Source organism: Phoca vitulina, unplaced genomic scaffold (genome assembly GCF_004348235.1).
Source record: "Phoca vitulina isolate PV1807 unplaced genomic scaffold, GSC_HSeal_1.0 scaffold25, whole genome shotgun sequence".
Lineage (NCBI taxonomy): Eukaryota > Metazoa > Chordata > Mammalia > Carnivora > Phocidae > Phoca > Phoca vitulina.
This window is the reverse complement of record NW_022589728.1, coordinates 26,604,877-26,621,683: the sequence shown is the minus strand read 5'-3', so window position 1 is coordinate 26,621,683 and position 16,807 is coordinate 26,604,877.

Sequence of the window (16,807 nt, the reverse complement as noted above, 5' to 3'; positions counted from 1 at the left end):
GCACAATTTACCCCTAGGGGACTTGTAATGGAACCAGAGGGGCCAAAGGTTCTGGGTGACTACGTGCAAATGGGGAAATGTTAGGAAACCTAATTGACTGCAGATTTAAGCCATATTCTTTTTTTTTTTAAGATTTTATTTATTTATTTGACAGAAAGAGACACAGTGAGAGAGGGAACACAAGCAGGGGGAGTGGGAGAGGGAGAAGCAGGCTTCTTGCTGAGCAGGGAGCTTGATGCGGGGCTTGATCCCAGGACCCTGGGATCACGACCTGAGCCAAAGGCAGATGCTTAATGACTGAGCCACCCAGGCACCCCAGATTTAAGCATATTCGCCCAACAACTTTTGAATAATAAAGTTGACATACTGATCTTCATCTATATGATTCTTATGCCTTATTTTTCAATTGCATGACAACTCATTCAAAAGTAAAGGGTGAGTTTTATCAGTCTCAAACCCCAACAGAAATGTTTTTGAAAAGTGTACATAATTTTGTCTTATACTGTGAAAAAAAAAAAAATGAGAGTTCAGAAACAATTGTTACCAATTGTCTAAGTGGAATGTCTCTACTGCAAATTTACCAGAAAGGCACTTATTGCATTTTATCTTAATGCTCGTATTTCCATAACTATTGTTTTATAATTGCTTACCTGTAGTAAAAAGCATATTTTAGATAAAAGTACTGAACTTAAGCCCTCAAGGGCATGACAGACAAATGCTGAATGAGAAAAGGTGACTGGTGAATTAATGATTCAAACAACTAACGAATGATGAGTAATTTATGGGATTGCACATTTCCGGAAGATGAGAACCCACCTGTTTAAGAAGATCTCATATTCTACACATCACTCAGTACAGAATACTTTATGCAAAATGATAAGTGTTCAATAAATGTTTGCTGAATATGCATTGAAGTAGGTAAAATACTGCGTAAACTCATTCTGTCATTGTTTTCCCCAATGAGTCACTTTTTTTTTAATTATGTTATGTTAATCACCATACATTACATCATTAGTTTTTGATGTAGTGTTCCATGATTCATTGTTTGCGTATAATGAGTCACTTTTTAATGGAACTTACTGTAAGTTTTGGACTACATGTCCTCAAGTCTATAAATTCTCAATTTAATTTTTAAAAATATATGTTAGAAGAACACAAATGTGTACCTATGAATTCATTAGGAATAACAAGCTACAATTTGGTAATACTACTGTAATGGGCACAATAAAAATAAAAATAGATTAAATTGCATAGTATTTCACTGTTAAAAACATCATATTTAAATAAGCTGTGAAATGTCTATTTCACAGATGAAAAAACTGAGGTTCAGAGAGATTAAATGTGCACTAGAATCTGGCAAGTTGATTTTAAGTCTAGTTCATTTGATGTCAAATTCTCATTATTCAACACTGTGACTGCCTAGAAATAGGTTTGTAATTAAGAAACTTCTATAACTGCAAATTATCTATCACTTGCCTGTCATCTCTTAGATTTTGCATTTGTTGAACTTTTATGCTAGAGTGGGAGAACAAGGGTCACTGAAGGTGACGTCTGCTGTGCAGTGCAAATTAAAAGGACCAGGAAGAATCCTGCTGACAAAAAGTCAGTAAGAATAAAATGGGACCAATTCAGAAAAATAAAAGAATCATTTTCAACAATGTTTTAAAAAAATAATAAACCACCCTTCAGGATGTTGTTTGATCTTTAGAACTAAAGTTCTCAATTGTGGAAACTATTTTTAGAATGCAATTAACATGTCGTCAGGATGTTTAGATTATGCACATGAGTTCATTGTATACAGAGAACGGACAAGAGAAATTTGGATCTTTCTTTTTTTCCTTCAACAAAAAACATAGATCATCTATTTGATTGAAAGTTTTAAGAAAGAAAAAAACATTAGCAAATAAATAGAACACATCCTGAATCATTTAAAACAATGCCTCACCTAGTTTACCATCTGAGTGGTTTCCATCAGTACAATAACATCTCATTCCCTGGACATTTAAGTATATGATAAATTAATTAAGAATGTTCATTGCAAACTCTGCCCAAATTACATACTATTCTCAATATTTGGATACATTTATTCTATATTTTTTAATGTTGAAATTTTAATGAAAATTTTCATACACAGAAACAAATTAATGTAATTCTATCCAATAAGAAAAGAAAAAAGTTACACAAGGTTGGGCAAGATGAATTGATCTTTTCTTTGCAGGAGGAATTTACCATCTATCACAAATATATTTACCTACAATTGGATAGTCTTCTTGCAATTTACATTTCTTTCCACTTTCCTTTATTTATTCATATCAAACCGGCACTTACTGAAGATCTACTAGTGAATAGTAATGAATAAAAGGGAAGAGGCAACGTAGAAAAAGAAGAGATAGTTTGAGACCCTCAAAAATCTAACACGCTAGAGGAGGGAAAAAGACATAAGTAAATAATGGAGATTAGAAAAGCAGCCTTACTAATATTATTTTAAAACTTGAGAAAGTGCCTGACTGCTCAGGACATTTGAACTACGTCTTTATGACTAGGCATGACTTGACCAGACAGGGAATAGGGAGAGATAAACCACAGTCAGAGAAAGACCACATGTGAGGCACCACCAAGTTTAGGGAAGGAGAAGTAAATCAGTGCTGCCATGGGTATATATTGTGTGAAGTCCAAGTTAGGGAGCATGAAAGTAGGTAAGGATGGAAAAGGACATCTATACATAGAGCCTCATATTGATTGCATACTCTATCAAGCTGAAAATCACTGGAAGTTTTTGGAGTAAAGAAACCGTAGAATGAAACTGGGTGGGTGGAGATTATAGCAGAGACCAGTTGGAAAGTTATCTGTTCCTATAAAATGAGAGAGGATGTTGACCCAAATTAAGGTACTGGCCTAGAGGTGGAGACAGACTTTGAGATAAATTTAAAAGGAGAATAGAGTTGGGGTGTGATGGGTAAGGTAATGGAGGAATAGAGAGGGATCTGAGATAATGCCAAGCTTTTGAATTTACATGATTATGTGGTACCATTATCAACATTAGGAAATATAGAATGCCAAAGAACAGTGTTAAACTGGTAATGAGTTTCATTTGAAGTATGTTAAGTTTAAGATGCCCATGGAATATGCAGAAAGATATATGAAGAAGGCAGGTAGGAATATGGGAGAGTTGAGCTAGAACTATGTACCTCCAGGGCATCTTATGTGAGTGGAATTGATGGTAGTCTATGAGATCACAGAGAGCAAGTATCCAGAAAGATGATTATTTAATCAAGCAGCACCTCAATTTTTAAGGCATGTATGGAAGAAGAGCCGGTGAGAGAAACAGAAGGAACCTCAGAAGGAAGCAAAATCCAAGGAAGGAGAGAAGTTCAAACAAGTAATGATCAAGAGTGTCCAATGTTGCAAAACAGTGAAGAAGAAAAGAACTGAAGAACATCCATTTAATTTCCATTCCAAAAAAATGCCATTGATGGAAATTTGGGAGTAGGAGGAAAAAAAAAACTCGCTTAAAATTAAAATAGGCCACAGATAATGAAACAGAATAGGTAATTAACATATATTTTTACTCTATTAAAATATTCAGAACTGCCAAAAGAAGTATTTTCTCTTAATGTATTCTTAAGCAGAGCAAGGTTTTATGAGTCATAAAAGATTCTACTGTAAGTGAAATCTTCTGTCATCATTTAAGCATATAGATCCCAAAGTGGCCCTGAAAATATAGATAGGCCATAGAACATCTTTTGAAATACAAAAAGAAACTCTTCCAACATTTTAGTTTCTTTTACATTCATTGACTTTTAAGCACAGTTCCTGATGAGGGAAATAAATAAGAACATATTTTTATTTTCCACTTTTGTGTTGACACCCCGACCTGTTTTCTCCCAAGTCCCAACATGATATTTTTATGTCATTTCCTAATAAAAGTGATATTGCTTATCCTAAAATCAATTTTAAAAACTTTTTTTCCAAGGGCGCCTAGGTGGCTCAGATGGCTAAGCGTCTGCCTTCGGCTCAGGTCATGATCCCAGGGTCCTGGGATCGAGCCCCGTATTGGGCTCCCTGCTTGGCGGGGAGCCTGCTTCTCCCTCACCCTCTACTGTTCCCCCAGCTTGTGCTCTCTTGCTCTCTCTGTCAAATAAATAAATAAAATCATAAAAAAAAAAAAAGGACTTTCTTTCTAAAAAAAAAAAAAAAACTTTTTTCCAAATCAACAGGAATATGTAATTTTTTTCTAATGGCATAAAAAATATTAGTAACAATACAAACTTACATTTTATATGGTATCACAATTTATAAAATTTTCATGAGCCATCTCATCTGATATCCTCAATAACTTATGAAAGTCAATACAGCAGATACATTTATCTTGCAGGTAATAAGTCTGACTTTAATGTTTATGTTACTTGTCAAAAATCACATAGCTGAGAAGAACCTGGACTTTTTCTCTATAACACTGCCTCATAGTTATCTTTAGCCCAGAAAATAAAACTCTACAGCGAATGATAACTTTTGGATTTTTATTAAAAAATACTCTTAATTTTATGTTTTCAAAGAGCAAACACACTGGCTGTTCTTCTTTTTAATTGTTAATATGTTAAACTATGCTAATAGATGTTAGGTATATGAAAAGTGTAAAACTTCTTTACATAAGCAAATTTATTTTATTGTGAAAAACACATGGCAATGAATTAAGACTTTGGACTCAGAGCCACACTAGGCTTAGATCCTAGCTGTGCTATTTATTAACTGTGTAATTTTGGTCATGTCCCTTAATCCCTATATGCCTCAGTGCTCTCATTTGTAAAATACATATGATAACAATAAGAACAGTACCTACTTCATAAGTTTGTTGCATGAGTTATTACATTTAAAACACTATGTAGATGTTAGCTATTGCTGTTACGTTCTATAACGTAATCACACCTTTCTTAATGAAGCAAAAGGAATTAACAAAAAGAACATTTTTTTTGCCTTGTGGCAATTTTAGACTCTAACATGACTCTACACATCTACTGAGCAGACCTAAGGAAATGGAACTATTAGAACAACAAGTTTCTACTATCATAATCACCATATTCAAAAGGATTTGAAAGTAATGGTGGTGGATGACTAGGAGATATAAACCTAAATCCCCAATTTTTGTTTGCTTCTGTTCTTACAAATTATATGCATGTTTAAAGGCAAACATAATTTTACATGAGCAAAGAATATGAATAAACATTGTGCAGAAGAATAAAAAGAAAAGAATATAAACAACTATCGAAATAATGTTGAACCATGCTTTGGTGACCATGGGAACCCAGGCAGGCCTTGGGGTCTTGTTGGAAGGATCCCAAGGACCTTTCTATTTAGTGTTGCTTTTAATATAATTCTGCTGCCAACCGTGCCAGCTACCACTCCTTTCAATAGTGCAAATCCTTGGGAAATCTCTGAGCCAGTTTTCACTAGATGTCCACCTTGGGCAACTAAGCTACATAGTAGAGGCAAGGTGGTGTAGACATTTTCAGGATGCTAAAAACTCCCCTATGGGCAGTTGATGAATGCTCACTACTAAATGAAGAGAGGCAGAAGGGACAGGGCTAGACAGACAACTCTCCCAAAAAATTCACTATAATTTGTTATACAGAAATATTTGAGTCCATCTACCTCCTTCCATAGAGTAGATAAATAACACAAAATTACTTGGTCAAAGAATATTATTGTTGAAATCTTTTCCAAGTATTGCCAATTTGCTTTACAGAAAACCTGTTCTATTAGCACCTCTCCCCCACCCCAACACTGGCTGAGGTTGTCTCTTTCATCACACCCTTGCCAACATTAAATATTATAATTTAGGAAAAGAAGCGATTTCAACTTGACAGGTTAAAAAATGATAGCCATTATTTTAACTTTAATTTTGTGAATGTGAGATACCCCACAATCTTCCAATAAATTCTTCTACTACCATTCTCCCTCCCTCTTTGGCCTTAGGCAAACTCAAGTTGGTTTCTCAGACTTGCAGACAAAATTTCAAAAAGGAAGCTAAAAATGTAAAGACATCAATCTCAGTGTTATTTTAAACAGTGAAAATTTGGAAACAATAAGTATGCATCAATAGGAAAATGGCTAAACATGTTTTGTTAAATGCATACAAAGAAATAATATATTTAAAAAATACATTTTCAGGGGTGCCTGAGTGGCTCAGTCGGTTAAGCATCTGACTCTTGATTTTAGCTCAGGTCATGATGTCAGAGTCCTGGGGGGGAGGCCCACATCAGGCTCTACACTCAGTGGGGAGTCTGCTTGTCCCTTTTCCTCTCCCTCTGCCCATCCCCCTGCTCATACTCTCTCTCTCTCAAATAAATAAGTAAAATCTTTTTTAAAATGCATTTTCAAATAGTATTTAATGATATGAAATATGCTCATAGTGCAATACTAGTTGTGAATAATTTATTTCAAAAGACTTTGTATGCATCACCATATAAAATGTATGAAACAAATAGAAAAAACTGAGAAGGTAATTGATTAAAATGCTAACAATATTTCTTTCTACATAGTGGGATAAGTGACTTTGTTTATTTTCTTCTTTTTACTTGTCTTTCATATTTTCTAAGCATGTATTATGGATGTATTACACCAAGAACCCAAAGCTTGCCTGATTCCCAGGTCCCCAGAGCTTAACTGAGGTTCAACATCGTTTCATTAGTTGTTTACATTCTTTTCTTTTTATTCTTCTGCCCAATGTTTATGCATGACCTTTGCTCATTTAAAAACAATGTATCTTCCTTCAGGGGTGCCTGGGTAGCTCAGTCAGTTAAGCCTTGGACTCTTGATTTCAGCTCAGGTCATGATCTCAGGGTCATGAGATTGAGCCCCAGGTTGGGCTCTACTCAGCCTGGAGTCCGCTTGGGATTCTCTCTCTCCCTCTCCTTCTGCCCCGCCACCCCCACCCTGTCCCCTGCTCACTCTCTCTCTCTGGCTCTCTCTCTCTCTCTCTAAAATAAATAAATCTTTAAAAAGCATGCATCTGCCTTCAAAACACATGTATTTAATTTGTTAGAACAGAAGCAAACAATTAATTTGAGACTTAGGTTTATATCTCCAAGCCATCTGCAGCCATGTACTTTCAAATCCTTTTGAATATGGTCATTACAATGGTTGAAACTTGTTATCCAGACTCTTCCATTTCCTTACATCTGCTCCATAGATGTGTAGAGTTCTGTTGGAATAAAAAACTGTCACAAGTTAAAAAAAAAAAAAGTGTTCTTTTTATTAATTCTTTTTGCTTCATTAAGAAAGGTGTGACTACATTATAGAAAATAACAGCAACAGCTAATGCCTACATAGTGCTTTACATGTAGTAACTCAGACAACAAACTTTTGAAGAATGTACTATTCTTATCATTATCACATCCATTCACAAATGAGAACACTGAGGCACAGAGGGATTAAGGGACATGACTAAAGTCACACAGTTAATAAGTAGCACAGCTAGGATTTGAGCCTAGTCAGTGTGGCTCCAGAGTCCAAATATAGCACCCTAATATGTAACTGTCTCTCCACTCACTACTATAAACTGTTGCCTCCCTCAGCCAAAGCCAAAGGGCTGCTAGAATCCTTATGGTCACTGATGGAGCACATGGAGAGTTCCAGATGCAGTTCTCCGTGCAGAGATCTGGACAAGTGCAGGACAGGCAGTGCTAAAATTTGGAAGGCAATTCTGGGAGTAACAGATCCTGGAGACAGTTTGGCTCTTGGAGATCTGTGGATGCCTGGAACAAGGTGACAGAGGCCCCATGCTAAGTAACCCAGACCACAAAAGTTGATTGAGAACTGAATGGATGTACTGACATTTCCTTTCCTCTGAGACTCGGAGACAAACGGGTGCCTTGGCAGGAGACAGACGGACAAGCTAATGTTACCAACAACACAGACATATCCACCACATGTGGTATACTGTAACAGCTAGATCTATTTTAAAATATCATGTATTAATAGCAAATTTGAGGTATAGTAAGGCCAACAGAGCAAGAAATTATTGCTACTTCCCAAAAGGAAAAGGCATACCCTGAGGAGTTCCCAAGAGGAGGAGATCACACAAGGAAGCACCGGGGTCAGGAGGCAGAAAGAGAGGGGGTACAGTGGGCAAGCACCTTTATTATAGTTTCCTTGGGAAGGAATGGATGAGGCAGGGTAAGCGGGCTTAAGATTGGATAGTTTGAATGATTTCAGTGGGCTCTGGGGCATAGGGGCTCTCCCTAGTTGTCAGGTACCAGGGTTTGGGGTGGTTTAAGACATGTGTATAGTGGTACAAGTATGAGACCCTAATAAAGAAGTAGAACGCTGGACTGGTTGGTTTGTATTGGAAAAGCATGCTTGGGAGTGGGACTCCTCCCAAGTAGGAGGGGTGACAAGGCAGGCAGGAAGCCAAGGAACAGTGACTCAGGCATATTATTGGGTTGTCCAGAGCAGGCATGTCTGGCACATGCACTTAGGGCAGATGTTAAAACATCAAGTTCACAGAAGCTAGAAGCATGGTTAATACAACTTGAGCATTGGTAAGCCAAAAAATAAAAATAGCAATTCATCTAAGGGGCACCAACAACTGAAGAGAGGAAAAACAATCAGAACAAACATCCAGTGAAACAGATGATGGAGGATTTAATGAAAATATGAATAAAAGTAATGAAATCATTTAAATTAACTCAACAAATGACTTGAAAAAAATGATCATTTATGAGTTCTCCTCCATGTGATAAACTTCCCAATGCTCAGAGAAAAATTATAAAAGGATAAAAATCATGAGAGAAAAGGTAAGAGATTTGAAAGATCCCGGAAGCCTGTAATATAAGTGACTGACATTAAGTTTTTTGACTGTAGAGGCATCCATTTCAAAGACATCCATGTCGGATAAACATATCAGCAACTGTATGACAGAGCTACCAGCTACACAATTATATAACAAGCCAGGCCTGGGCACCTGGGTGGCTCACTCAGCTGGTTAAGTGACTGACTTCAGCTCAGGTCATGATCCTGGGGTCCTGGGATCAAGTCTGCTCCTACTTTGCGGGGAGCCTGCTTCTCCCTCTCCCTCCGCTGCCCCATCCCGCCTGTGTTCTCTCTAATAAATAAATAAATAAATAAATAAATAAATAAATAAATAAAACCTTAAAAAAAAAAAAAAGAAGCCAGGCCTCCCTCTTCCATGAAGTTCCTCTCTTAGGAAGCCCTGGGTGACCCAGATAACTGACTCCTTGGGTGAGCCTCCCTTCCCTTGCCCTAATTCCCATTATTATATTTTAAATTCATCAGTATAGAGTGAGACTTTAAATCCCTGAGCACCCCACCTATCCAATAAAGGCACAGCCCCAGTGTCCACACCCTCTCTTTCTACCTGAAACCCCCCTGTGTAGCCCTTGAGTGTGCTGTATATCCTCCAGAACCTGTGACTAATAAGTCCTCTTTTCTCTTTTTTTTTTCAAAATTCCCTTGTGTTTGTTGCTGAGGTGCATCCTGCAATCATAGTAAGAAGCACAAGGGCAGCCCAGCCACATTGACTCAGGGCTCGCCACAAGTTGTAGGGGCCCAGATGAGTGCCCTAGGCAATCCTAGACCTACACAAAAGAAGACCATACACTAGAACAACAGGAATTCAGAGAGAAAAAAGAAGAAAAGATAATGAAAAAAAAAAAAGAGAGACAGAGAGATAATGAAAAACTTAGAATAGTTTCTGAACAGTTTTCCTCAGATGAAGAATGTCCTTGAGTCTTCAGATTGATGGGCTCACTAACTTCTAGATTGTATTAAGGAGAACAGGTAATCTCCCAGGCATACAGTAGACAAGAGTCCCAAACTCTAAGGATAAAGAGAGAATCATACAAGCTGCCAAGAAGAAAATCTAGATGCATATGACATATATATATAATTATTTCTATATTATTATATATTATTTATATATTATTATTTATATATTATATATTTATTATTTATAATAATAAATAATTATTTATATATTATTTATATAAGTATACAGGGAGAAGGCTATGTGAAGAGGAAGGCAGACACTGGAGTGATGCATCTACAAGTCAAGGAATGCCAAAGACTGCCGGCAACCTGCAGAAGGTAGCCCTAAGGAATGGAATAGATTCTCCCTCACAACCGCAACTCTGCTGACATCTTGATTTCAGGCTTTTAGCCTCCAAAACTGTGGGTTAATAAATTTCTGTTGTTTAAGTAATCCAGTTTGTGACATTTTGTTACAGCAGCTCTGGCAAACTAATACAGCAGGACCAACTCTGTGGACAAACAAGTTGGTATCTTTTTTCCAGATATCAGCAGAAAAACATATTTCTGATTATATATAAAAACAGAGAAAGGAAAAAAGAAAGATTTATGAAATGTGAAGAAACAAAAGAAAGGAAAAAGGAACAAAAGTAAGTAAAAAAAAAAAAAGGCAACTTGATCAAGAAGAAATAAGGAAAATGGAACACAAATGTATATAAAATCAAGCATATCATTCACTTTACTAAGTGTGAAGAAAATGAACTTTCATGAAAGATATTCTATTCAACTTTTTAAAAAAAAATAGCTGTATTTTATCTGTAAGAAACACATTGTGATAGACATTAAAAGTATTCAGCATTATTAGATTCTTCTCTTTTTGGGGGGGTGTATGGAAGACTACATTTCCAGGTCTCTTGCTGTTCAGTGGGTCACATAACTAGTTTCAGCCAATGGGCTGTGGGTCAAATGATTTAACAGGAAAGCATGGGCACTAGCTTTTTCTCCTCCTGCCACAGTGAATACTGACTCCTCAAGTTGAGAGGTAGAACCACAGGATTGAAACAGCCTGGATTATTGAGTTGACAGATGGAAAGCAACTGAGTGGGAAAGTAAAATAAATAAATAAATAAAAAACTTTATTGAATGTAGTGAAAGCCAAAAATATACTTTCCTTTTTTTAAGTCTCTGAAATGTCAGGATTAATTTGTTACTGAAACATAGTTGTTTTTTTTTTTCTATCTAGACTGATACACATAAATAAAATTCAGCAATTAAAAAAGATTACAAATAAAAGGATGGAAAAAGTGATATCAGACAAATGCAAATAAAAGAAAACAAGAATGGATATATAATAAGGCAGATTATAAGTTTAAAGGCACCAAAAAGGATAAACAGTGACATTATATATTGATAAAAATCACAATTCATGAAGAAGGTGTATAAGCGGGCGCCTGGGTGGCTCAGTTGGTTAAGCAACTGCCTTCGGCTCAGGTCAGGATCCTGGAGTCCCAGGATCGAGTCCCGCATCGGGCTCCCTGCTCAGCGGGGGGTCTGCTTCTCCCTCTGACCCTCTTCCCTCTCGTGCTCTCTGTCTCTCATTCTCTCTCTCTCAAATAAATAAATAAAATCTTCAAAAAAAAAAAAAAAAAAGAAGGTGTATAAGCAGCGTTCAATACCCACACACACATCAATAGGTTGATATCATATATCAAAAATATGATAGATTAAAGATATTAAAAACTATTGGAAGTACAATAAAGTGTAGAATAAAGTAGAGTATGAAACTTTAGTATATTTCTTTCAGAATTTGACAGATCTAATAAACAAAATGTAAGTGAAGTCCTAGAAGAACAGAATAATAATTGATTTTAATAGATACATCCCTTGAACAAAGAATACACATCCCCTTCATATGTTTAATTTGGCCACAATATAAAGCTTAACATATTTAAAAGATTACTTTTTCTTATAATAACTCAATAAAAGTAGAAACTAATAAAATGATAACTAAAATCATATTAAGGACTTATTAAAATGAATTCTGGGGAAAAAAAAACACTTTGAGCTCTTCAGAAACTCTTACCAATATCAAGAAAGCACTAGTATATGGAGTGAAAATAATGACAAATACTGTAATACATTTCATCTTCAAGTTATCCTCTGCATCTAAACAGCATCTAAGATAGATGATAGCTTATACTTCTTTCAAAATGGGAGAAAGAAGAGTTTGTTTCCCTACAAAGCCTTGTAATAGCCTAGCTATGAGGAAACACAACTACACAGACAACACAAAATACTTTAGCTCAGAAAAAAATCCTAAACCAAGTTACATTCTAGGTTTGAAAGATCCTGTCCATACATCATTGTACTGTCTCCATGTAATAGGATGACTATACATCCTGGTTTGCCCAGGACAGTTGTGGTTTATGCCCGTTGTCCAGGTGTAATTATTAATAGCACTCCCTTTCACTTTCAAAAGTGTCTCCGTTTGGACAATAAATTTTATAGTCATCCTACCATGTAGTGATACAGCCCATTGCATAAGAGGATAGGGGTCTCTGGGCCTTTTCTATACAAAGATTTGTGAGGACACTCAGGCCATCTATGGGCCCCTTTTAACTATTCTGAACGAAAGTACTGGAAGCAGTATTTATGACCCTGACCCAATTAAATAAGTAATGTTTATCAAGAAGACAGTAAATGCTATGTTCTACTACATAGGTTTGTACCAGACCCAATTATAATAATGTATTAGGAAAAAAAAAATATATATATATAAAGCATATTTTTCTGAACAAACAAAACAAAAAAAATTCATCTACACAAAATCAACTATGTATAAACTGTAATATAGTTCATGCCACTGTGATAAAAAGGATCAATATCAATTTGGTCACCTTATGTGACCAAAAATTATAAGGTGAAGGCGCACATTTGTAAGTGGTACAAACTTCCAGTTATAAAATAAGTCACAGGGATTAAAAAATAGCATAGGGAATACAGTCAATAATACTGTAATAACATTGTATGATGACAGATGGTAACTACACATATCATGGTGAGTGTTGTGTAATGTATAGAATTGTCAAATCAGTATGTTGTACTCCTGAAACTAATATAACATTGTTCATTAACTATTCTCAAATAATAAAAATTAAGATATAATATATGTATATATATATATATATATATATAAATTGTAAACGCTCTTGATAGTATCTCAGATAACACGGTAACTTCTTGATTCTATTTTATCACCCCCTGCCCCCCACTGGCCATCATTTTTTGGTACACATACTGACTTCTACATTTACTTCTATGAGTAAACCCCAATTGATGGATTTGTATTATAATCATCCCTATGCTGTCAAAGTTCACTTGCTAATGTAAAATAAATACATTCATTATTCTCAATACATATTCAAAACAGCACAAGGTTGGGATACAACCCATATTCTTCTGTCTACATCTTTGATATAAGAAATTCTGACTTTAGCTGATTCCTGGGCTACTCTTGAATATCTAATGTTCCCATTGCTTAACATCTACTACTTCCTGCTTTCCATTTCATTTTTGCAATGATCACTAATAGGGATGTCTTAACTTGCCTATTCATTTTCAAACCCAATGCAAATATCTCTATTTATGATAAAATGAATGCAATTCTCATCCTTTTTGGTCACTTGACAGCCAATATTGTTGGCACAGTAGCTGATAACCATCAGTCATTTCCACGTTCTCCTTTATCAGCATTGTATTGATTGCATTGCTTTAGATACTTGTCAATTTGTGTAGATAGATGAGAGTTTGTCTTGATTCTCTGTCAAATCAATGCTTAGCCACATAATCTCACTTTGTTCATTTGTCACAGAAATCTATATAACACTTTCCCTCAGAAATTTAGTTAATTAGCTGGCATGGGAATTATTATTAAATATTGAATTTGAAGTCTATCATTGTTCCTTGTCTCCTACTGGTGGTCCAACTGACCATCAAAGTTATCATAATGGCAATCAAAATGATAAATACAGATTTTTCTCAGAGGAGTAGTGGAGCTTTCCAGGAATATAAGAAATTTTATTTATATTTTCAAATGTGAAGTTTCTAGAATTCAAAAGTAGGACTTAAAATTGGTCCATGAAAATTTGAAAAAACAGAATAAATTTAATTTTAGAAAAATCAAGTCGTTTTTTAATGATTAAAAAGGTGCATGCAAGATTGAATGTAGTTTCAAAATGTAGAATTTCAAATTTTAAGAGGTCAGTATAGTAGCAACTGAAAAAATGACCAAATACAAAGCATCCAGTGCCAACATGCAAAGTACACCTGAACAAACAAATACCTTCAATGTTTTGTAAACTGGCTAAAAAGTTTTTGCTCTAAATAAAAGATTAATTAATTCTTGTAATATGGGTGTGTTTGGAAAGAGCTTATATTACTTAACAAAAATAGAGGAGGAACATATTTTCTTTTAAAATTTTTGTTATGTGTAGTTTTATTGAGGAAAAGAGTTTCAACTTCCTCTGTTTTTGAAATCAAAGTGAATAAGGTTGGATACATTAAAAAACTAAAGCACATGGTAATATATATATGTAAATGTATATATAATTATATACATTTGTTTCTCATAAAAATTACAACCATCGGTGTTGCTCATAAAATGCTCTACTAGGCATGACATAAAACCGTAGCTTCTATAATGACTAGGAGAAGCAGTGAAATTTGGCTTTAGTCTGTTGTTCTGCCAAAACTGAGTCCACAGCTTCATCTTAAGCTAAATGTAGACTTCAGTATCATTTCTGTTAACCCAGAAATCGTGCTTGATCAGTGACAATGTGATTACAGTAGGTTACCATTTTACACAATCAGCAATTAAACCATGAAGAGTACAAAGAATGTTTTTCAGATTTTTGTTAATATCTGAATACTTAGTTTCAATATATATAGGAAAATATTTAAGATCTCCTTTATGGTGAAAAATCTATGTTTTAGGGGCACCTGGGTGGTTCAATCAGTTAAGTGTCTGCCTTCAGCTTGGGTCCTGATCCCAGGGTCCTGGGATCAAGGCCAGCATCACATCTGGCTGCTTGCTCAGTGGGGAGCCTGCTTCTCCCTCTGCCTGCAGCTACCCCTGCTTGCACTTGCTCGCTCTCTCTCTCTGTCAAATGAATAAATAAAATCTTTTTAAAAAAAATCTGTGCTTTATATATAGAAATTCTATCAATCAGTTGAGATATAATTGTGTAGCTTTTGTTGCTAGAACATGATAATTGATGAGCTCTTTAAAAAGTCTTCATCTTGGGGCGCCTGGGTGGCTCAGTCGTTAAGCGTCCGCCTCGGGCTCAGGTCGTGATCCCAGGATCCTGGGATCGAGCCCCGCATCGGGCTCCCTGCTCCACGGGAAGCCTGCTTCTCCCTCTGCCACTCCCTTGTGTTCGCTCTCTCACTGTGTCTCTCTCTGTCAAATAAATAAATAAAATCTTTAAAAAATAAAAAAATAAAAAGTCTTCATCTTAAGTGAAACCATTTTTTTAATTTCAAAAAGTTGAAAGAGTAGTTAAGACACTAAGGATATTAAGAAAATGAGCTAGATAACCCTCAGAAGAATATTATGTACTTTTTGAATCAACAGTGTTTATGAAAATTTAAATAATATAAAGCAGAATAGCAAAGCATAGATAAGATTATGATTCTAATTTTTTATAATTATTTCTGCATTAGCATTCATATCATTAAAGCAGATAACATTAAAAATTCTATTAATATTTTTAGATATTTAATTTGCTTAAGTCATAAGTTTTTTAATATTCATATCTGTTTCTCCAGTGGCATCAGTAGAAGAAAGCATCTGTTTACTATACTAACATGTAGCAGAGTACCTGAAGGAACAATCTAGAAGCTGGCAGTACTGAAAAAACATTGTTCCTGAATTATGTCAAATCACAGAAATTTGAACTTTGAAATGTAAATAATTAATATTAGTATATACTTTATAAATGTTGGTAAAATTTCAAATTTAATATTGTGTCCCAGACATTCTATAATGATGACATTTGGCCTCAACCTTGACTTCAGCCAAATATTGATTTTAACATCCAGCCATTCAACATGGTCCAAATTCAGCCCCCATATGAGGAAAAGATCCCTCTAACTTCCCAGTGAGCTCTCCAAAGAACAGCTGAGTAAAATCTAAGAGGGGCTTCTCAAACTTGAATGTGTGTGAGCATCTCCTGGAGATCTTATGAAATGCAGAGCCTAATTCAGCAGGTCTAGGTTGGAAGCTAAGAGTCTGCATTTCTGACAAGTTTCTAGGGGATGTCAATGCTACTGTTTAGGCCCCATGCTTAGAGGAGCAAGTTCTTCTCAAAATCACTGCAGACAGGTAATACATATGTGTAGGTGAACACCTGCACGTTCTGAACGAGAAATCCTGGAAACTAATTCTGTCCACTTGACGAAAGTTTGTGCTGAGTTCTGTCTAGAAAAAGGGAAATCGAGGGAATTAGGTGTTAAAAAATAAGCTGAGGCATATTAAAAATTTTAAGAATTTATTTGAGCAAAAATTGTTCAAATCATGCATGTCCAATCTAGGAGATAGAAAGGAGCTCTGAGGACCTGTATGAAATGAATGACTTTTACAGGCAGAAGGTAGAAGGACAAAGGAAGTTATATTATGCAAAAAAGTGGGTTGATTATTGTAAAGTTATTTTCCTTTAGGGAATGGAGAGATCTATCAGGCAGACTATCTAACTAATGCTGATCAGGCTATTTCCTGATTGACTAGTTTAAGATTTCTGGGATATCTGAAACTGTAAAGAAGTCTCAGTTTTACACGGCACCTAGCATAAGCAGCTCCATTTTGGGCCTATTGCTGTTGTTGTTGTTGTTGTTTTAACACAGGTCACCTCTTGAAAAACTTAAGAATGTTCTACTATGTAGATATAAAGGAGAAGCATCAGGGAATCAGGCAATCCAGAGCCAGGTTATATTAAAGACAAAAGTTTGGGAAACGACTAAAGTATCCTGAATTATATGATAGGTG